The sequence below is a fragment of the Triticum urartu genome, chromosome 7 (assembly GCF_003073215.2).
Source record: "Triticum urartu cultivar G1812 chromosome 7, Tu2.1, whole genome shotgun sequence".
NCBI lineage: Eukaryota > Viridiplantae > Streptophyta > Magnoliopsida > Poales > Poaceae > Triticum > Triticum urartu.
The window spans coordinates 169,141,966-169,152,969 of NC_053028.1; positions in this window are offsets into that span (position 1 = coordinate 169,141,966).

An 11,004-nucleotide genomic window follows, 5' to 3' on the forward strand; every position below is an offset into this window, starting at 1 on the left:
GACTGCAGCTAAGCCCCCGAGTGGGAGGATTGCTCTCCACTCGGTAGGATTTTTTTTCGAACTTAGGTGAAACAGATTCACGACTAAGCCCACCCATTGGGGGATTTCAGAGGTAAATAAGAACAACAACAATCGTACGAGAGGACCGTAAAGCTCTTGCCTTTGATAAAAAAATTACAAAGGTGTTTCTTATTACATTTTATTCGAACAAGTGCTTAAGTATAAAAGGGGCGGAGCAGCTCCGCGTTCCAAGCCCGTGGCTCATCCTTCTGACGCTCAACACTGTAAAGATGGTATGCTCCGTTGTGGAGAACTTTGGTGATGATGAAGGGGCCTTCCCAAGCCGGGGCAAGCTTGTGTGGTTTCTGTTGATCCACTCGAAGAACTAGGTCTCCCTCTTGAAAGGTTCGGCTCCTCACGTTCTTGGCGTGGAATCGACGCAAGTCTTGCTGATAAATGGTCGACCGAATCAAGGCCATCTCTCTTTCCTCCTCTAAGAGATCGACTGAATCCTGCTGGGCTTGCTCTGCTTCTTCTTCGGAGAAGAGCTCGACTCGGGGCGCATTGTGGAGCAGGTCACTCGGCAGAACAACTTCGGCTCCATAGACCAAGAAGAAAGGAGTTCGTCCAGTCGACCGATTGGGAGTTGTCCTCAAACCCCACAAAACTGACGGAAGCTCATCGACCCAAGAGCCTGCTGCGTGTTTGAGGTCACGAATCAGTCGGGGTTTCAATCCTTTGAGAATCATGCCATTAGCTCTTTCTGCTTGTCCTTTCAACAGCGGGTGAGCGACGGAAGCATAGTCGACTCGCGTGCCTTGAGAAGCGCGGAAAGCTCTAAACTCGTCAGAATCAAAGTTTGACCCGTTGTCCGTAATGATGCTGTGTGGAACTCCATATCTGAATGTAAATTCTCTGATAAAACTGACAACGGTGCTGGCCTCGAGACTCTTGACAGGTTTAGCTTCAATCCATTTGGTAAACTTGTCGACTGCCACGAGCACATGAGTGAAGCCACTCTTACCATTTCTCAGTGGTCCAACCATATCCAAACCTCAAACAGCAAAGGGCTAGACGAGAGGAATGGTCTTCAGGGCTGACGCTAGCTTGTGAGACATGTCCGAGTAAAACTGGCAGCCTTCACATCTGTCGACTATATCTTTCGCCATTTCATTTGCTCGCGGCCAATAGAACCCGGCTCGGTATGCTTTAGCCACGATGGCTCAAGAGGACGCATGGTGGCCACAGGTCCCCGAGTGGATGTCATTGAGGATCATTCGACCTTCTTCTGGCGTTACGCATCTCTGACCGACTCCAATCACGCTTTCCCTGAACAATTGTCCTCTTACCATAGTAAAGGCCTTGGATCGATGGACGATCTGCCGAGCCTCTTCTTCGTCTTCTGGGAGTTCTTTTCTGAGGATGTACGCAATGTACGACACTGTCCAGTCGGGTGTGATGACCAGAATCTCCATGATTAGGTCGACCACTGCTGGGACCTCGACTTCAGTTGGATCTGTGGCGCTCTTAGGCTGTGGGGGCTCTTCAGTAAAAGGATCTTCCTGAACTGTCGGCATGTGAATATGTTCCAAACACACATTGCTGGGAATGGCTTCTCTCTTGGATCCTATCTTTGCCAAGTCATCGGCTGCTTGATTTTTCAGTCAGGGTATGTGATGAAGCTCTAATCCATCAAACTTCTTTTCCAACTTCCTCACCGTGTTGCAGTAACCGGTCATGGCTGGGCTTCTGACGTCCCACTCCTTCATCACTTGATTGACTACTAAATCTGAGTCGCCATAGACCATGAGGCAACGGACGCCGAGTGAGATGGCCATGCGCAACCCATACAAGAGTGCTTCATATTCTTCTTCATTGTTGGAGGAATCAAAGTGAATCTGGAGGACATATCTGAGCTTGTCTCCTCGGGGGGATACTAGTACTACCCCAGCACCATAACCATTCAGCACTTTGGATCCGTCAAAGAACATGGTCCAGTGCTCTGAGTGAACTTGAGTCGGCAGTTGCTGTTCGATCCACTCGGCGAGGAAATCTGCTATTGCTTGGGACTTGATAGCTTTCTTTGCCTCAAACTTGATATCCAAGGGAAGGAGTTCAATCGCCCATTTTGCCACTCGACCAATTGCATCTCTATTGTGCAGAATCTCTGACAATGGAGCGTCGCTGACGACTGTAACAGAGTGATCAGATAAATAGTGTGCAACCTTCTTCGTGGTCATGTAAATCCCATAGACGAGCTTCTGATAGTGCGGATATCTCTGCTTTGACGGAGTTAGGACTTCAGAAATATAATAAACTGGGCGCTGAACTTTATAGGCTTTTGCTTCTTCTTCCCGCTCGACCGTAAGTACTGTACTGACGACTTGTCCAGTGGCTGCTATATAAAGCAGTAAAGGCTCTTTGCTGATTGGAGCAGCAAGCACCGACTGGGTGGAAAGCATGGCTTTTAGCTCTGCAAATGCTGCATCAGCTTCAGGAGTCCACTCGAACTTATCTGATTTCTTCATCAGTCGGTAAAGAGGCAGCGCCTTTTCACTGAGGCGAGAAATGAATCGACTTAGGGCGGCCAAGCAACCAGTAAGCTTCTGGACATCATGCACACGCACCGGGCATTTCATTCGGAGTATAGCACCCACTTTCTCTGGGTTAGCATCGATCCCTCGTTCGGAAACGAGGAAACAGAGTAATTTTCCGCCCGGAACTCCAAACGTGCACTTTGATGGATTGAGCTTGATATCATACCTTCCGAGGTTGGCAAAGGTTTCAGCAAGGTCAGTCAGTAGGTCGGAACCTTTATGTGACTTGACCACAATGTCATCCATGTATGCTTCCACATTCCGACTGATCTGAGTGAGCAGGCACTTCTGAATCATCCGCATGAATGTGGCTCCAGCGTTCTTCAAACTGAATGGCATTGTGACATAACAGAAGCACCCAAACGGGGTGATGAAAGCTGTCTTTATCTCGTCGGGTCCGTACAGACGGATTTGGTGGTACCCGGAATAGCCGTCCAAAAAGGACAAACGCTCGCACCCCGTAGTCGAGTCGACTATCTGATTGATGCGAGGGAGAGGAAAGTGATCTTTCGGGCAGGCCCGATTGATATGCTTGAAGTCAATGCACATGCGAAGTGAGTCGTCCTTCTTTGGGACCATGACAACATTGGCTAACCACTCGGAGTGGTAAATCTCTCGGATAAACTCAGCTGCCAAAAGCCGAGCACCTCTTCACCGATTGCCTTTCTCTTCTGTATGGCGTACCGTCGAAGATGTTCTTTGACTGGTTTCACTTTTGGGTCGACTCACAAACGATGCTCAGCCAGTCCCCTGGGAACACCCGGCATGTCAGAAGGCTTCCATGCAAAGATGTCCCAGTTCTCACGGAGGAACTGGATGAGCGCTTCTTCCTATTTGGAGTCGAGTGTGGTTGAAATGTGAGTCGGAGCAGCATTGGGGTCTATCGGGTGAATGTGAATTGACTTCGTTTCACCAGATGACTGGACTGCTGAATCTGTGGCTGGCTTCTTGGCTCGCAACAAATCACTCAGATCTGCATTTTTCTGGTATTCTTGCAATTCTGCCACGGCCATCTGAGCATCGGCGATCTTTGAACCCTTCTGGAAGCACTCTTCTGCCTTCTTCCGATTACCCGTGATAGTGATCACTCCTTTGGGACCAGGCATCTTCAACTTGAGGTACACGTAACATGGTCGAGCCATAAAACATGCATAAGCTGGCCTGCCCAGAATGGCATGATAGGCACTCTGGAAATCCACAACTTCAAATGTCAACTTTTCTTTACGGTAATTCTTGGAATCACCGAAAACCACGTCGAGAGCAATCTGGTTGAGGGATGCAGCCTTCTTGCCTGGAATGACCCCATGGAAACTCATATTGCTTTCACTGAGTCTGGACATCAGAATGCCCGTTCCCTTCAACGTCTCTGCATATAGTATGTTCAGGCCACTGCCACCGTCCATCAGGACCTTTTTCAGTCGAGTGCCTTCGACCACTGGGTTGACCACCAGTGCTTGCCTCCCAGGGGTGGCTATGTGCGCTGGATGATCAGACTGGTCGAATGTAATGGCAGTCCGTGACCACTTCAAATAACTGGGTGTCTCCGGAGCGACCATGTTCACTTCTCTGTTGATGACTTTCAATCGACTTTTGCTCTCAACGTCAGCAAAAATCATCAGAGTGGAATTCACGTGGGGATAACCATCATCATCCTCTTTCTCATCCTCAGCCTTGTTTGCTTCGTTCTCCTTTTCCTTGGGCTGTTTCTCTCGGAATTGCTGGATTAGGAGTCGACACTGCCGAGTGATGTGCTTCGGGTAAATGAAATTACCCTCTTCATGTTTTTGGTGTGGATGTGGCACGATAGATCCAACACGTCATTTCCATCTTGATCTTTTACTTTCTTGGGGTTCCACGGCCCTTTGGGCTTCCCCTTGAACTTTCCTTGAACCACAGCTAAGGCTTCACCAGGAGCAGCTGGCTCGGCCTTGCGCTTCTGTTTCCAACCGGAGTTTCCTCCTCCGGCTTCGTGGGCGACTGCTTTGTGCTTGCCACTCCGGAGTCGTTCTTCTTCTTCACCATTGGCATACTTGGTGGCAATCTCCATCATCCGAGTCAGAGTCATATTTCCTGTCCGACCGAATCTCAGATTCAACTCCCGATACCTGACACCTTCCTTAAACGCACAAATTGCCTGATGATCAGATACATCCTCCACCGTGTGGTGTAGGGTGATCCATCTCTGGATATAATCCCTCAAAGTTTCATTCGGTTTTTGAACACAACACTGTAATTCTGTCAGACCTGCCAGCCGTTTGCAAGTGCCCTCGAATGTTCTGACAAACACTCGGGCGAGATATTCCCAAGTATAAATACTGCCAGGTGCCAACTGATTCATCCATGCTCTAGCCGAGCCCTCCAACATCAGAGGAAGGTGTTTCATGGCCACTTCATCATTGCCGCCACCAATCTGGACAACCACTCGGTAGTCTTCAAGCCAAGTGTCAGGCTTGGACTCACCAGTGAACTTACTGACTCCAGCTGCCAACCTGAAGTTGGGGGGAATCACTGCAGCCTTGATAGCTCTGCTGAAGCACTCTGGACCTGAGACATGCACCCTGTTGCTGGTTTGCAGATCCCTGTCATGGCCCTCTCGGTGAGCTCTATTTCTGTTGACCAAACCCTGAACGAGAATAGATCTCGCATCAAAGCCTGGCTCCCTGGGGTCGACTGGAATCCCTCGCCCAACACTGTGAGGGCGTCTGTCTTCATGTTGCCGAGGCACGTACGACCCACTCCTTGGGGGAGGCGTGGGCACTCGACGACGATCATCGCGATCGACTCGGTGATCATACTGCTCACGGTTTCTGTACTGATCTCGTCGATCTCCACGTCCCTCACGCCTTGGGGGCGATCTTGGGCTGTGGGCCGACTGAACTGTGTCTGCAACCACGGATCTGCTATGGATCCTATTCCGTGACTGGGATACGACCGTATTCTGTTCTCCCGCCGCCCGAAGCAAAGCTCGGATCTGCACCAGACCTCGGCCAACTTCTGACTGGAAAGGTTGGATCAACTCTGCTATCCGGGCAGCAGCTGCTAGATTCTAGATCGGGGTTCGGTATACCTGAGTCGGAGGTGGAAAAAGTTGGCCTCGACTGGATTCGGGAGCACGCTGCCGAGCGCGATCATCGAGTGCGCGCTGGAGGTTCTCCAGTCGACTGCGCTCAGCCAAGTTGGCCAAGCGCGCCTGCTCCAAGGCCTAGGCCTCAGGGGTTTCTCCAACTATAGGAGTATGTAGTGCATCCATGTTCCGGCGGTGAAGTTCCTCCCTCTGTTGCGAAGAGAGGGGTTCGGAGCGGTACTCTTCATGAACGCGCGACGGATCGCCATTTCCGTCACCTCCGTCTTCACGGGCGAAGCCAGGAGGACTGCGTGGCCCGTTGACCATCAGAACTTCAGCCGCTGGGTCGCTGCTGTCGCACTCGGATGCGGTCTCTACGGAGCCAGTCGATAGATCGAACAGGCCGTAGAAAGTTTCCTCGGGCTCGATCGCCGCGACTTGAGGGGTGGCCGACTAGCAGGCCACTGCATGCCTCACCCACCGCTGAAGCCTCGACCGACCGAAACGTTTGCTCCGGTGGGCCGCAGGGAGGGGGAAAGCTGCTGGAGCCGACTGATACTGGGTCGACGGCTGCCGCAGGAGGACGCCGCGGACGCACGCATGAAAGTGCGTCGCCCCGCGGGCGGGGAGTGCGTCGACGTCGAGTGGAGCCTCCTGAAGCCAAGCGGAGTCGTCAGCGACAAACATGAGCGCGCCGAGATGGATCTCGCGGCCCTCAGCCAAACCTCCGCCTGGAACCATGATGAAGGGGATGGGAAAAATTGCAACTTCTCCAACAAGACGCTAAGACACCTGCCCCATGGTGGGCGCCAACTGTTGTGGTTCTAAGCCTGACAGTAGAATATGGGGGTAGGAATGTAGAGGCAAGATCCTAGCTATGGAGGAGTTTTACACACGAGTTTTACGAGTTCAGGCCCTTCTCGGAGGAAGTAACAACCCTACGTCTCAGAGCCCGGAGGCGGTCGACTGGATATATGTGTGTGAATTACCAAAGGTGCGAACCCTTGTCCCAGAGGAGGGGGTGGCTTATATAGAGTGCGCCAGGACCCCAGCTCTCCTCCATTACACATGGTTCAATGTTCATAAAGGAGGGGCGTTACTGGTAATGTCCGAAGTAAAGTGCTATAAATGACCATAAAGCTATGACTTAAACCCCGACCGTTGCGGAGTGAAGGGCTTCACATCTTCTGGTGGTCGAGTGGTTGTTTGCATGGTCGAGTGTCTTCAAGGCTGTCGAGTGAACATAGCTTCATGGTCGAGTGGATGATGATTTCTCTTCGACTGCTTCTGGTTCTTTGTAGAGATGTCCTTGGGAGGGTATGTTGGACAGATCCATGACCCTACCCTAGGTACATAGCTTCATTAGCTGCGGACAGCTTTAGCCAAAGGGGGCTAAGAATGAAAAGAGCGAAAGAACTCAGCAAAACACGAACGAGAAACTTCCCCTCTTTTATTTCAAAGACAAATCGCGCAGCCGCAAGCTCGCTTCCAGAAGGTAGATACAAAAGAGGCAAGGGCGAATGGCAAAAAGGAGGGGGGTCGCGTCCGGCCCCTGAGCAGGTCTTCAGTCTTCTCCCCAGCGCGAAGCGTAGAGCTACCATCGGTTGATGTGGGCATAGCCATTGGAGGGCAGTGTCGATGGCCAGCGCGGAGCATGGTACTTCCACTAGGACGTGGGTGGGAGCCCCCATGAGGCCCCAGGGCGGCGCTCAGGAGACTCCGGGGCGTGTACAGCCCCACTCATTATTACGTGAGAGTGTCACGAGCGGAGATCTTCTGACGTGCCCGCCCCTTCACTTGAGGACCCCGCCCCGCGCTAGTCCGCTCCCGCCATGGGCCCACCCGAAGGTGGCGTTCATGAGGTGGGACAGTGCGCATAGTGGGGGGATGAGACCTTAGCTATAGCCCCCCTGCCGAGCACCATACACACCGCTTACGCGACCTCCGGGCACGCTTCGCCCTGAGGGGCTAATATCGCTCGGAAGCACGGCATCCTGAGGTGCGAGGGGGACCCCGCCCCGCTCACGCTCCTAATGGCCCATGAGGCCTCCTGATCAGGGAGAGACCTAGAGGGTACGGGGTCACGCGAGTGGGGGGATGAAGCCTCGGTCTTGGGCCCTCCTGACGTGCATCGGACGTGCTGCCGTACCGCCCCCCGACGTACCCTCCACAGCCCGAGGGATGGCACGCCAGGAGGCGCGACATCTTGAGCTTTGAGCGGAGGGAGAGGAGGCCCCTCCCCACGCGCATCATACCCGCCGCCAGTGAGCCCCTGGCGAAATCCAGGGCAGGCTCATGCGCGACGGGTCACGCATGAGGGGACGAGGGACCGGCCCGGGCCTTCTCTCCTTTTCTGTCTTCGAACGAGGCTTGGGGCGCTCCCCAGGCATCCTGAGACCATGGTGAAGTGTTGCTGGTCATGGCGGGCATCACCTCTCGCAGGGCAGGGTCTAGGAGCGCCCCGCCTGCGCGCCGGCCCACACGATTGCTCGCGCGGGCGGGCGTTCCTCCTTCATTCCTGCTCCATAGCCGTCGGTGGCGACGGCGGGGAGCTGATGGCCAGGGGTGCAGGGCCAGGTTCCTGTCCCCGCGGTCCCGAGCCACCAGCCGTCGATGTCTGGTGGTGTCGGGCATTGAGTGCGGCCCAGAGACCGCTCTCCGATGGATCTTCGCCATGGACGGCGCCTGGATGCGGGTGGGCCTGTGGCAGCTGGACGGAGTCGTATGCAGGGTTCAGCGGATCGTACCCCACATCGCCCTCGTAGGTCGTGGTAGGCCTTGCCCACACGGGCGACCGCGCGCGGTCGGGGCGGCCCCCAGTCTCTGGAGACGTTATGCGGAAGCAGAACGGCTCGGCCCCGGTGGCGGCGGCATCGAGGAGTTCGGCCACCCTGAGGAGCAGTGCGTCATGGCCGGCGTCGAGCAACCGGCATCTAAGTAGTTCCCTTGCTACCAGCAGCGCGGCCCTCATGTTTGCTGTCTCTTTCCGGTCCCGGGAGTTTGTCGTGGCGTGGCCGGCAGCACGCGCCGCCGCGCGGTTCTGGCGCCGCGTGGGTGGTGGAGGCTGCCGGTCTCGAAGCGGCGGGTCGGCGACGCTCATCGTGCCGTCGGCCCCAATCAAGGCGGGGTGGCGGCACGTCCCTTGGCCGAAGGGCGACGCTCGAGCGGTCCGAGCGCCGCGTCCTTCGGTGCGCGTCGGTTGCGCCTCCACCATCAGATGCGTGGGAGCTGGGGTAGGCTGGGTCATTGGAGAAGAATGAGGCGTGGTCGTCGGAGAGGCGAGATTTCGACGCGCCCCCTACCTGGCTCGCCAAATGTCAGATTTCAGGCTCTGCAAAACCCTTAATATTCGAACACAAGGGCGTGACGAAGATCTCTCCCACTACACGTCTACCTAGCGCCTCGCTCTTCTCCTGGTGGTGGGAATGGAATGCAAGCAAGCAAACAAGTAGAGCACACAAGAGTTTACCCAGGTTCAGGCCACCTTGCGGTGTAAAACCCTACGTCCTGCTTTAGTGGATTGGCCTCACGAGGGCTCGAGTATGAACAAATACAGTGGTTTCCTGAGCTCAGGAGGCGAGCTCAAGAGGGGTAAGGAAGCGGATGTTCTTGCTCCTTTGCCATGCTAAGTCCCCATGGGTTGGTCCCCTTGAGCAGCCAAGGTCCTCTTCCCCCGAAATGTTTAGGCAGGAAGGGAATCCCACAACGGCCATTTGAGCGGGAACACAAGGACGCTCCTATCCTGACAAAAGGTGATCTTCGCCTGCAAAGAGGACATGTGGTGACGCGGTGGTGGGATCGGCGATGACATCCTTCCTGCCGTCCTTGCGGTCTTCGGTCTTGTTGCACCAAAGGGGAAACCTTTGCCTGGCCCCTCGGGAACCTACACCTGTGCGGTCTCCTTTGCACCGATATGGAAACTGCGCCCGCTGGCACGCGCTGGCACCCGCTGGCATGGTTCATCATGGCTTGCATCACTGCCTCCTCCCGAGGCAGCCCTTGCCTTGAGATCTCCGCCCTCCCGAAGCAGCCTAGCCGAGGCCACTCTTGGGAGAGGTCTTGGTTGCCCCTCCGGAGCAACCTAGGTGAGGCCGCTCCCCGAGGAGGTCTTGGTTGTTCTCCTCGCGATGGCTGGCCCCCTCGCGGGGGTCTTGAGCAGCTGGTCGATCAGCTGGGCCCTACCGAGCTGTATCAGGAATGTGACGTGGGCCACAGACAGGCAAGTCTGGGTACCCTGGTTCCCAGTACGCTGACAAAAGAATACAACGAAGATGAACAAAGTTGAAAACACTCTGTTAGAAAAGAGGAACAAGGAACATTGCGAAAACCTTGTAGGTTGAAAGACATAAGAAAAAAGGTTGCAATGGACAAGAAGTACATGGAAGCACTCCGGTTGAAACGAGATGTACAAGGAACGATAAAGATCAATTACGACAACACTCCGGTTGAAACAAGATAGAAGGAATAAGAATGATATAATTTGGGCAGCACTCCGACTATAACTGGAAGGAATTGAACATGAATTTGACAAGATGAGAGAATATGAAAAGAGGACATGGCACTCCGGTTGAATGGATAAGCAAAAGGAAAGAACATGATCTTTGACAACAATGGGATGATGGGTGAATAGAGCAACATCACAATGCCTCCGGAACGAGAGAATAGAAGTTGGGTCGTTGGAAAGGAAAGAATTGAGAAGAAAATGACAACTTCTGCCACAAATGAGCTTGGAAAACACCCTTCCAAAAAGGTTATAATGGAGTTGTTGGAAAATCAACAACGAAACGAAAAATCTTGTAGTGGGATTATGGAAAACATCCCCAAAATTATGAGGCGCAATTATGCCACTAACGGAAACAATGGATTGGATTGATATGAACAAGGAGACGAGAAACTTATTTCACCAGGAGGATAAATGAAGAACTTGGGTCATTTATGAGCACCATAGATAGCAACAATCCTTAGGGAAGGATTTAGGTGAAATATAATCCAAGATAAATTCAAGGAAGAAAATGATGGGTTTAAATATCTCATTCTTAACAACTTTTGAATCATGAAACACGAAGGTAAATTGTCAAGAATGACATAGCACCACCTGAAAAAGATAAGATAGAAAGAATTGCACTTCGGAATGCAAGATGAAGAATGCTTGAACTCCTCAAAACAAGACATGTGTTGAACACCATGTTTATTTTGGAGTATAGCTTAGCGGATCTTAACTTCGAGAGGAATCTTGAAGAACGAATGAAGAATGAAAGGAATCCTTGATGAACCACCATGTAGAGCCTCCGTGAAGAACTCCGGTAATAAAAGGATGATAAAAAGAAAGAGAAGTTGAAAACA